Genomic DNA, 11991 nt, shown 5'->3' on the forward strand with positions numbered 1-11991 from the left:
AAATTCCAAATAATAATAGTGAGTTTTCTGTTTAAATATTGAATGTATTCGAAGTATAGAGAGAATAAAGTGAAGATCATTAGCCACTCAGGTGTGTGTGGGGGGGTGGGAGTGGGAAGGGGGTATTTTGGGGTTCTTGGTGGTGGAACATGTGCACTGGTGAAGGGATGGGGGCTTGATCATTATATGACTGAGACTTAAACCTTTGTAACTTTTAAAGCTTTGTAACTTTTTTCATGGTGATTCAATAAAATTCAATAAAATAAAAATTTAAAAAGATATATATATTGGGCCTGCTTTGGGGCAATCATCAGGATGATTGAGAAAATGGACAGTGGTGGAGGGAAGGTGACAGTGGTGGTGGGATTGGGGTTGGAATATTGAATGTCTGAAACAAATCATCCTGAATAACGTTGTAAATTTGTAAATCACAGTCTTGAAATAAAGTGAGGGAAAAGTTAAATGACTGCATTTCCTGCTTCTTAAATTGTGAGCAAATATTGTGCTTAAAATAATCCATTTGGGAGGGTCAGGGTGATAGCATAGCAGGGAGGGCACTTTCCTTGCACACAGTCAAACCAGGTTCTATCCCCTGCATCCCACATGGTCCCTGAACACCCGCAGGAATGATCCCTGAGTGCAGAGCCAGGAGTTTGCCCTGAGCATATCTGGGCATGATGCAAAAAGCAAAAGTTCCATTTGGGGCCCAGAGACAGTCCAGCAGGTAAGGCTTTTGTGTTCCATGCAGGTGACACTTTCAAACCCCAGCCCCTTATATGGTCCTCAGAGCACCTCCAGGAGGAAACCCTGAGCACAGAGCCAGGAGTAAGCCCTGAGCATCACAAAGTATGACCCAGAAATAAAAAAGAAAAAAAAATACAACGAGGAGAGAGAGCTCTGCTGGAAGTCCTCAGGCTGGTTCCGAGCCTCTCTGGTTTTTTGTCCTAATTAGTAAAAAGAGACTGAGAACAGTCACCCCTCCCGAGTTGTTCCCACAGGAGGGTCCTGTGGGGTTCCCCATCTCAGCACTTAGTCCCCCAACAGCCCCCTGAGCCAAACAGTCTGTCAGCCCAGTTTCATTGAGGGGGAAACTGAGGCACAGAGTTCCTTGTTCCAGTCATACAGAGGGTAAGTGCAGAAGTGGTATCTGAGCTGGGCCATCTGCAGAATCCTGACAGCCATCTACCAGGCTCCTAGAAAAATCTTCATTATGTAGCAAAACTCACATCACAGACCTTTACAAAATGGAGAAACCAGAAAGATATATGATGCCCAGCACAGCATAGGGTCCCCGAGAACTGCCAGGAGTGACCCCTGAGAGCCAGGAGTAAGTACTGAGCATAGCCTGGTGTGCCTCCAGAACTACACACACACACTGACACAGACACACACAGACACACACACAGATACACATTCACACAGACACATACACAAAGGAGAAGCCCTTAATAGAACTTCTTTCAGTTTTGGGCAATACACAGTGATGCTCGGGGCTCAGCTCTGAGCTCAGGGACCACTCCTGGCAGCACTCAGGGAACGGGTGCCAAGGATTGAAGCTGGGCAAGCCATGGGCAAACCATGCACCTACCCTCTGTACTATTGCTCTGACCACTTTGGATGTGCCCGCCTACCACACACCTGCTCTTTTATTCCTTTTCTTCTTCTTTTTATGCTTACTGGACCATACTGGAAATACTCAAGGGTTACTACTCCCGACTCTGCACTCAGGAATCCTGGTGGTGCTCGGGGCACCATTTGGGATGCCGGGGATCAAACCCTGTAGGATGCGTGCAAAGCAAGCGCCCTCCCCACTGTACTGTCTCTCCAACCCACACCTGCTCTTTCTAGATGTCCAGGAAATGCCTCACTTTCACTGCACCTCACTTCTGCTGTATCTGTTCTTTGACTTCTGGGACTGGTGGGTTTCCATCACAGCATCTCACACCATCACTCGTGGATTCTTGGGCATGCGTGTATCAACATGGAAGTGAGCACTCACTTCCCCCTGTGCTATTGGGGGCCTGGAACACAGAGGGGCCACACCCAGGCACGGGGACGGGAGGTGGGGGACAGAGTTAATTGGTTCCACTGCTGGGAAGGGATGTTTCTCAAATCCCAAACTTAGGATGATCCAGCAATGACCTTTCTAGCATCAAGTCAAAGAATACAAAATCCTCTGCCTGATGGGTCCAGAAACAACCCCTGTGGGAACTTCCCTTGGAAAGACTCTGAGCCCCTTTCAAACTCTGCAAAAGATGTTTGAACTTTAGAGCACCTGACGCCCAGCACCTGATCAGCACCCTGGAACCCAGCCTGGACCCTGAGTCCCAGTAACGGCCCCTGAGGACACTGCCTGATGGCCTCTCAATCACGGACAGTCCTTCCCCTCCGCTCTCCAGCATTTCTGGGGACACTGAGGTGCCTTTCCAGGGGTCAATGCCTGACCCTGTTTTGAGCCGAGGCTGACTTGAGAACAGTCGCCCTGGTCCCTGGAGCATTGGGGTGAGGGGGCAACGAGGGGTCACTGTGGGGCGAGTTCTGGCAAGTGGGCACCTTCAGTGCCAGGTGTTTGGGTGCTGTGGAATGGGGTGCTGTGCCCCTTATGTTGAGTGACTGAACCCACAAGACTGGAATTGCTGATTCCCTGATGGCTGCAGGGGCCCCAGGGGCCACTGATCCTGCCTGTGGGGTGCAGGGGTGGGGCGAGCACAATGCAGGGCTGGGAACCTGTGGGAGCCTGGGGTCCAAAAGCAGGAGAAGGGGTCACTTACCGGCTTTGGTGGGCACCCGGGGTGGTAAGAGCAAAGGCAGCATCAGAGTCAGGCCCAGCAGGGAGGGGGGCCAGGGCATGCCAGGGGTCTTAGCAGGCTGAGCAGGATGACAGGGGGTCTCTCCGCCCTTGGAGCATTTCTTCCTGCCAGTTGATTCCCTTTGGGAAGGATTCCAGGGTCAGCTGCTGCTGAAGGAACCAGCACTGTTAAAAGAAATTTCTGGGTTAAGCGTGTTAACGGCCAAATCCAGAGACTCACGAATGAATCTCAGAACACGGCAGCTTGCTACAAAGATGCACCCAGTGCTGAGCTGATTTCACTGGGGCACTTCAGATGGAGCAGACATCCTATATTATTCATATATTATTCCTATGTTATTCATAATTTTATAATATTATAATATTATCCTAATTATTCTATAATATTATCCTATGTAATATTATCCTATATTATTCTGTAATACTATCCTATATTATTCTGTAGTATTACCCTATATTATCCTATATTATTCATAATTTTGTAACATTATTATAATATTCATAATATTATTCTTATATTATTCATAACAAGCAATGCAAAATAAATTATTTAGCACCAGCCTGTGGGGCAGGCTTTAATGGAGGTGTGAAAATTTGAAATAATGGTGGAGGGAAGGGTTGATGTGGTGGGATTGTTTTTGAGAGATTGAATGCAATCAATTACTGTGACCAACTTTTTTAAAAAAATGTTTAATTGAATCACCATGTAGAAAGTTACAAAGCTTTTGGGCTTAAGTCTCAGTTATACAATGCTCAAACACCCATCCCTTCACCGGTGCACCTATTCCACCACCAGAACCCCAGTATACCTCCCCCCCACCCTGCTCCCCATCCCCCGCCTGTGTAGCTGATAAATTTCTGCTTTAAGTTCCAGTATTTGCTCCACTAAACCTCAACGGAAACGTCAACCCCTCATCTCATGAGACTTGCCCACTAGCCTGGGAGGAAGTTTAGACGAGTCCAAAAGACCTGCCCCTTTCTAAAGCTAAACTGAGGTGAGACAGAACCAAGACATCTGAGAATGGCCACAGATCCCCAGGTTTTCAGGGTTGGTTTTTTGCCACATGCAGCGATGCTCAGGTATCACTACTGGCTCAGTACAGGTTCACTCCTGGCAGGGACCCACCTGGGTGAGGGGTCTTACCTGTGTGTCCCGTGGAGACAAGCACCCTCAACGCTGTGCTGTCGCTCTGGCCCACAGCCTCAGTTTCTCCCTCTGAAAAGTCCCCACCCAGGAGGGTCTGCAGGGCTGCACCTGGCCCAGCTCAGCCTGGACTTGGGTTTGTTCAAAGCTTTCCCCACTTTGCCCCTGATCTCTAGAAGTGCTCTCAGGGTGGGAGGAGCTGAAAGAACTGGCCTGGGCTTGGGGTGCAGAGGGTGTGACAGTTCATCCCTGAGGATAAACACCAGCTGGTTTCTATTGGGTCAGACAAGGCAGAGCATTGATTCCAGAACCTTCTGAAATCAGAACCCGAGGCCTCAGGCAGACCCCGGTAGCCAGGGGCAACTGCACAGGACACCCATGTCAGCCCTCAGAGTTGTAGGTGAGGTTACCCTGAAAGCTCCAGCACATTTGTTTGAAAGACCTAAAAGCCTTCATCAGCCCGCAGGGGCTGCCCAGCCTGAGAGCTCGGGGCTCAGCCACCAACAGCCCCGACCTGAGTCCAGGCAAGTTTTAATCATTCCTTTATCACATTCACCTCAGTAACAACAATCAGCTTTTTTTTCCCCCTTTAACAAGAGAGTATGATTTTAGAATATTGAAGGTTGACCTTAGCTTTAAAATGCGGAAAGCTTTTTTACTTACTTAGTAGCGGACAAGAGCAGTGTGGAGCAGTGTGGAACTTATCTCAAAGTCAGGTTGTTTCCGCAGTTATACTCAGTGGTTTCGTTTTTTGTCCCTTTGTTCACAGACTGTGTCATCCTGTTTCTCACTTTTTTCTCACTTTTTTTTTCTTTTTGTGTCATACAAACCAATGCATAGGAATTACTCCTGGTGGTGTAAATAGGGGACAAAATAGGATTCTGAGAATTGAACCCAGGTCGGCTGCATACAAGGCAAATGCCCTACCACAGCCTGATGCTGAAAATGACCTGTTTAATGCAGAGCTGCTAGCATACTTACAGAATATCTCAGGGGGGTTGAGGTATAGGACTAGGTGTGATTGATCATTTACATAAATAAAACATTTGGAGGAGGAAATTGTTTGAGGAGATTAACTTAAGGAGACACTCTATCTTCCAGGGCCATCTACCTTGCTTATATCTTTCCCTCTAGTTGTATATGTTATCAGTACTTGCAGTTGTTTGGATAAACACAGTAAGAGACAAAGATCTCTACACTTGGTTCTCTGGGCTCTGAGAACAAGCAAGGCTTTTATCTTAAATCCCAGACTAAGTCTTCTCAGGCCAGTTCAATTTATCCATCCCCCATGGTGGTTTTGTCTCTTAAATCATAACAGCTTACATCAATATTATACTTTTATGCTTTTTGGCCTGTCCCATTTCCATGCCAGGGTAGCTTTGCCACTCACCACAGGTCCATTCCAGTCCCACGGCAGGATATTCCTTTTGGGGGTGTTAGGAACTACAGCAACTGAAGCCTGGGTCAAGTAATTATGACCAATGCCCGGTAGTAGATGCATTTCAGAGTCAATGAACTCTCAAATATTAGGAGCATTGCATTAATGGTCTTTCTGTGTTTAATCAAAGAATAAAATATAAAAATGCTATAGGAAAATAGGAAAGTAGGTACAATACACAACACTTCAAATCACCACAAAGTCCATAATTACTTTTGGCATATAAGTAATCAAGACTGACTTGGGGAACTGAGACAATGAGAGGTAAAACACAAAAGGAAGGTTAAAGGTAAACTTTAATTAGATTAGGGATGCTAGTAAGACATGGTAGCTTCCCTGAGAAGAGGAAAAGGAGCAATTCATGGATGAAGCTTTAAACACTTAGGGTTAATATCCAACTGTCACCTGACTTTTTCTCCTAACGTTGGGTCACCTCATCACACAGCCTCCTTGGTCTTCCTCATCTTACAAAATTACACACCTTAAGATATTTCTCTGCCCTGTTCTGGACATGTGATGTATGTTCTTTGTGTGCTCCTAGATTGCCTTGTCACTTCTCCCCCCGTGAATGTGTGAGTTTCCTGGAACATGTATGAGCTATGATGTAACTACCTCAGTGGGGCATGAAACCAGACCCAGGAGCTGGCCACAGGGACAGTCCAGTGATTAAGGTACTGACCTTGCTTACAACCAACCTAAGTTCGATCCCCAGCACTGAATTAGCTCCCCTGCAACACGCCAAGAGTGAATTCAAAGCACAGAGCCAGGAGTAAGCCCTGAGCACCCCCTGAATTTGGCAAAACACAAATCACACCCCAATGGGGAAAAATTCACACTGGTGTCTTTGCCAGAGCCCCCTTAGAGCAGGATGGATCCCTCAGGATGGAGAAAGTTGAGGAGCAAAAAGGCCATGATGAGAAAAAGAGCAGAGCTGGCAGAGCCATAGCCCAAAGGAGAGGGTGCTTCCTTGCACACAGCTGACCCAGGTCTGAAACCCAGTGTCCCACAATGGTCCCCTGAGCACTCCCAGGAGTAATTTCTAAGTGCAGAGCCAGGAGTAACCCCTCAGAAATACAGGTGTGACCCCAAAATAAAAACAAAACAAAAAAAGAACATGAGCAGCAAACTTACTTACAAACTTACAGCAAAGGCCCTCCCAAGCTGCAGCCACCCCTGCTCCGGCCCGTGCTGGCCTCTGGTTCATCTCCCCAAACACTCTGGGCTGTTGCTGCTGGACAGTTGTCAGTTCAGGGGTGAGACTGAGGGACATTCTTCAGGGATCCAGGCTTGGGGTGCAGCAGCACTAACCCTGGTACTCAGGAGTACCGAGGGAACTCCAGGGAGGGTCCCAGAGCTTCCCCCTGAACTCATAGGATGCCAGCAAGTCTGTTTTGGATTCCTTTGGATTATTTGTGTGGCACACCCAGCAGTGGTCTGGGCTGACTCCTGGTTCTGCACTCAGGGATCACTCCTGGCTGTTTTAAGGGGAGCCTGTGATATGCCAGAGGTTGAACCAGGGCTGACAACATGCCAGACAGGCTTCCTGCCGGCTGTGCCATCTTTCCAGTCTCAACACCATCAAGTGTCAATGGCTAATGGTCAGGGAGCAGCAGAGCAGAAGTCAGCGGACAATTCTACAGAGAGCCCAAAGGTAAAGAAGGGAAGGCGGGAGCGACAGTGCAAAGGGCTGAGAACAAGCTTTGGGCGCAGGGGGCCTGAATTCAATCTCGGGGTCCCTTGAGCACCCCTAGCACTGACCCCCATGCACTGAGCCCAAGCACTGAGCACTCAGCACTGCCCCGTGTGCCCATAAACCAACCAACCAAACACTAAAGAGAAGAAATGAGGGACTCGGTCTGCACCATGGGGAGCGCCTGGACTTGTGTTCTGGGCTCCCCCTAGGTCTTTCTTGGGGATCAGGCTGTGGGGGTCAGGGTAGAAGTCAGAGGCCCAGTGAGAGGCGACTGTGAGGTCCAGGCAGGAGGTGGGGGCTCCTTCTTGGTGGCGGGCAGGGTGTGGGGATTGAAGGGATTGGTTTGATTCTCTGTTCTGGGGTTTTGTTCTGTTTGGCTTTTGCCTCCCTCACTGGTCCTCAAGGCAGCTCCCAGCTCTGTGCTCGTGTGTCGCTCCCAGTGAGTCTCAGGGACCATGAGGTGCCGGGGATTGGACAAGAGTCAGCCTCAGTCAAGACAAGTGCCTTAACCTGACCCCAACTCTCTCTCCTCCTTCTCCAATGAACCTGGGGGGCAGAGCCCTAGCCTGTGCTGTTGGATGTGTCGTGCGTGGGTAAGAGAAAAACCCACTTTTCCTGCAAGGATGCTCAGGGTCTGGGGTGAAGGAGAAGCTGATTCTGGGAAAGCTGTGAGCAACGGCTTTGGGGACCACATGAAAGCACCAAGGGCAGGGTTAGTCCTGAACAGGTGGCAGTGAACACGCACAGACACACACAACAGAGAGACAGACAGACGCACAGAGATAGACAACTGCATGCACACAGAAACACACACACAGTAGAAATCTTTAGATCTCATCAGGTTTGGGTTTTCCTTCTGGGTGGTAGGAAATTTCTATTAGAAATTCAGGGTCAGGGGCTGGAGAGATAGCACAGTGGGTAGGGCATTTGTCTTGCACGCAGCCGACCCGGGTTCGATTCCCAGTATCGAAGAAGAAGAAGAAGAAGAAGAAGAAGAAGAAGAAGAAGAAGAAGAAGAAGAAGAAGAAGAAGAAGAAGAAGAAGAAGAAGAAGAAGAAGAAGAAGAAGAAGAAGAAGAAGAAAGAAAAAAAAAAGAAGAAAACATTCTCCCCTGGCAGACTCTGTCGGTGTGGTTGTCACTGGGGGATTCACTGGAAGGTGGTTGTTTTGGGCCCAAAGAGCGTCACGTATTTGTGCTTGTTAGTGGGGAGGGAGGCATCTCCCAGGGTGCCAGAGACTGACCCGGTGATAGGGGGTGAGGGGGGCTGGGACTCGGGGATGCACAGGCCCTTGCCTCCTGATTATTATGCTCCCCCAAAAGGATTCTATGGGAGCTCAAAACCATCCAGCAAACATTTATTTAGGTGGCAGGAAGTAGCAAGGGAGTAAACAACATCAAGAAGTGGGGTGGATGGGGCAAGCCTCATTCTTTTCATTTTGCCTTATGTTTGCTTTCAAACTTCCTCCTTGCTTGAAAAAGAGAAAGTAGCAAAGTCTTCATAAGAAGTGGGGGTTGGCCAAGAATAGTAGAGATGTGTATACCAGGAGGATAGTTCCATGGCTTGGAAGCCAGCCTCACATCCTGGGGAAAAGGCAGTTCAGATAGAGAAGGGACCACCAAGTAAAGGGTGGTTGGAGGGCCCGCTCAGGATGGGAGAGGCGAGCTGAAAGTAGACTATAGACCGAACATGATGGCCACTCAATACCTCTATTGCAAACCACAACACCCAAAGGGAAAGAGAGAGAGAGAGAGAGAGAGAGAGCAAAAGGGAATGCACCTGCCACAGAGGCGGGATAGGGTGGGGGAGGTCAGGGTGGGGGTGGTGGGAGGGATGCTGGGATCATTGGTGGTGGAGAATGGGCACTGGTTAAGGGATGGGTACTTGATCACTGTATGACTGAATTGTAAGCACAAAAGTTTGCAAGTCTGTAACTATACCTCATGGTGATTCATTTAAAACAAATTTTTTTTAAAGAGGTGGGGGTTGAAAGAAAAAGTTTGAGAGCAATGTTCTCTTTCTTTTGGCACTTTTATGATTCCAGGTTTCCTCCCTCCTCTTCCCTCTTTCTCAGCAGCCACACGGTTTGGGATTTCTGTACTTTAGTATTTTAGTAACTAAGTCCAGGGAGATTTAAGATAGAAATTGCATCATTTCCCTTCCTGCGGCAGCATGGGGCTATGGCTTAGCTCACAGTCTAGAGACATCTCTGCAAGCAGCTGCTGGTACAAAAAGTAGTCTAGCTGGCCTCCGGATCGTGGTCGATCAGCTGCGGAGCGGCCACAAAAACGTGTGGCCACCTGGGTCGCATCTCGGCGGAGAGCTCAATTTCTAGTTTTTGAGAAATGTCCATATTGTTTTTCAAAAAGGCTGGACCAGTCAGCATTCCCACCAGCAGTGAAGGAGAGCCACTTTCTCCCCACATCCATGCCAACACCAGTTGCTTTTGTTCTTTTGGATGGGTGCCAGTCTCTGTGGTGTGAGATGATATCTCATTGTTGTTTTGATCTGCATCTCTCTGATGATTAGTGATGAAGAGCATTTTATCATGTGTCTTTTGCCATTCAGATTTCTTTTTGAGAAAATTTCTGTTCATTTAATCGACCCATTTTCTGATGGGGCTGGATGTATTCTTGTAGAGTTCAACCTTATCTGATGGGTATTGGTTGAGTATCCTTTCCCATTCTGTAGACTGTCTTTGTATTTTGGTCTGGTTTTTTTTTTTTTTTTGAGGTGCAGGAGCTTCTTAGTTTAAGATAGTTCCATTTATTTATCTCTGTTTCCACTTGCTCGGTCCATGGAATTTCATCCTTGAAGATACCTTTAGCTTCAATGTCATAGAGGGTTTTACTGACCTTTTTTGCAATGTACTTTATGGATTCTGGCCTGATGTTGAGGTCATTAAGCTACTTCGATCTGACTTTTGTGCATGGTGTTAGGTAGAGGTCTGAGCCCATTTTTTTTTTGCATATAGCTAACCAGTTTTGCCAGCAACATTTGCTAAAGAGGCTTTCCTTGTTCCACTTCACATTTCTTGCTCCCTTATCAAAGATTAGATGATCATATATTTTAGGGTGTGTGTAAGGATATTCAACCCTATTCCATTGGTCTGTGGATCTGATTTTGTTCCAATACCATGCTGTTTTAATTATTACTCTTTGTAGTACAGTTTGAAGTTGGGGAAGGTGATGCTCCCCCCATCTTTTCCCCCCAAGAATTGCTTTAGCTATTCGTGGGGGCTTGTTGTTCCATATGAATTTCCTTTTTTTTTTAATAATTATTTTAATCGAGTCACCATGAGAACAGTTACAGGGCTTTCAGGATCAAGTCTCAGTCATACTATGATCAAACACCCATCCATCCCTTCACCAGTGCACATGTTCCACCACCAAGAACCCCAGCATACCCCTCTGCCTGTGTGGCAGATGACTTTTACTTTACTCTCTCCTTACTTTGATTACATTCAATTTTCGACAGAACACTTACTATCATTATTTGGAGTTTTCTCCCCAACAATCAGAACTGTCAGAACGGCATAATTAGATCGTATTTTTTCTATTGTCGATAACAAAGAGCATATGATGTTGCACGGTTGCAAAAGCGGCCTCCCAGTTTTGGGATTCTGGTATTAAGTCCAGAGGTATTTCTGCGAGCAGCTGCTGTATTCCGAGGCTGGTTTGTGTGTCTCTGGGATCATGGCTGTTCAGGAGTGGAGAACCAGATCATGGGCGCTGCTCAGGGTCTCATTGGGCAGGAAGCAGGGCCGGTACTGCCACCCCCCCCCCCATCGCAAAATTCCCCAAGCATCCCATCACCGCAAGCTCCTACCTACCTCTCTGTCCAATTGGTTGGGAACGGTGGCGGTCGCCATGCTGCTGCAAAGGGGAAAAGGTGAAGGGACAAAAACTCTTCCCCTCCTGGGGCTGCACAGGGCCATAGTTTAGTTCAAAGTTCAGGAGCATATCTGCCAGCAGCCGCTGCGTTACGACATTGGTTTCTCTAGTCCTTCTTTTAAGTCTATGAGGTTCCTGAGCATTGTTTACCCATGAAATAGTGTATCGTTCCTTCGAGTCTGAGTGACCGTTTAACTAGATGAAGTATTCTTGCTGAGGCGTTCATTTCATTGAGTTTTTTCACTATATCCCAACATTGTCTTCAGGCTCAGACAGTTTCCTCTAATAAGTCTGCTATAAATCTATGGGGTGCTCCTTTGTATGTGATTTCCTTCTTTGACCTTGCTGCTTGCAATATTGTGTGTCTCTATCTGTGGATCGTCATTCTGATTACAATATGCCTTGGAGTCTTTTAATTAAGGTCTCTTTTAGCTGGCACCCTTCGGGCTCCTTGGATCTTGATGCCTGCATTCTTCAGCTCTGGGAACTTCTCAGCAATGATATCTCTAACTATTGGTACTTCATTGGGGTTGTCTCCCTGTCCTTCTGGTACATCGATGATTCTTATGTTGTTCCTCTTGAATTCATCCCCTAGGTCTCTTATCCGCCCAAGTGCTATTTTGAGGTCTTTTTCTGTTATATCTTATTTCCTATATGCTTTCTGCAGCTCATCTTCAAGCTAACTGATTCTGTCTTCAGCTGTCGTCATTCTACTATTGAGGGCACCCACTGAGTTCTTAATTTCATCTACGATTCCATTATTAGTGACACTTCTGTTTGTAGCTTTCTCATTTCTGCTCATTTCTTCCTGTATTTTGTTGGCTGTCCATCCCACTGTTTCTTTCATGTCTTCCTTTAATTTATTGGATGCCTGTTCCACCATTTCTTTGAGCTCATTGAACAGCCTCAACATTTCGTCTCTGAATTCTTTATTGGAGAGATTATACTTGTGGCCGTTCCCTCCTGAGCCTTCAAGGCTCTTTCCTTCATCCGCTCCTCGTGGTAGGGATCTGCG

The sequence above is a fragment of the Sorex araneus genome, chromosome 8 (genome assembly GCF_027595985.1).
Source record: "Sorex araneus isolate mSorAra2 chromosome 8, mSorAra2.pri, whole genome shotgun sequence".
Taxonomy (NCBI): domain Eukaryota; kingdom Metazoa; phylum Chordata; class Mammalia; order Eulipotyphla; family Soricidae; genus Sorex; species Sorex araneus.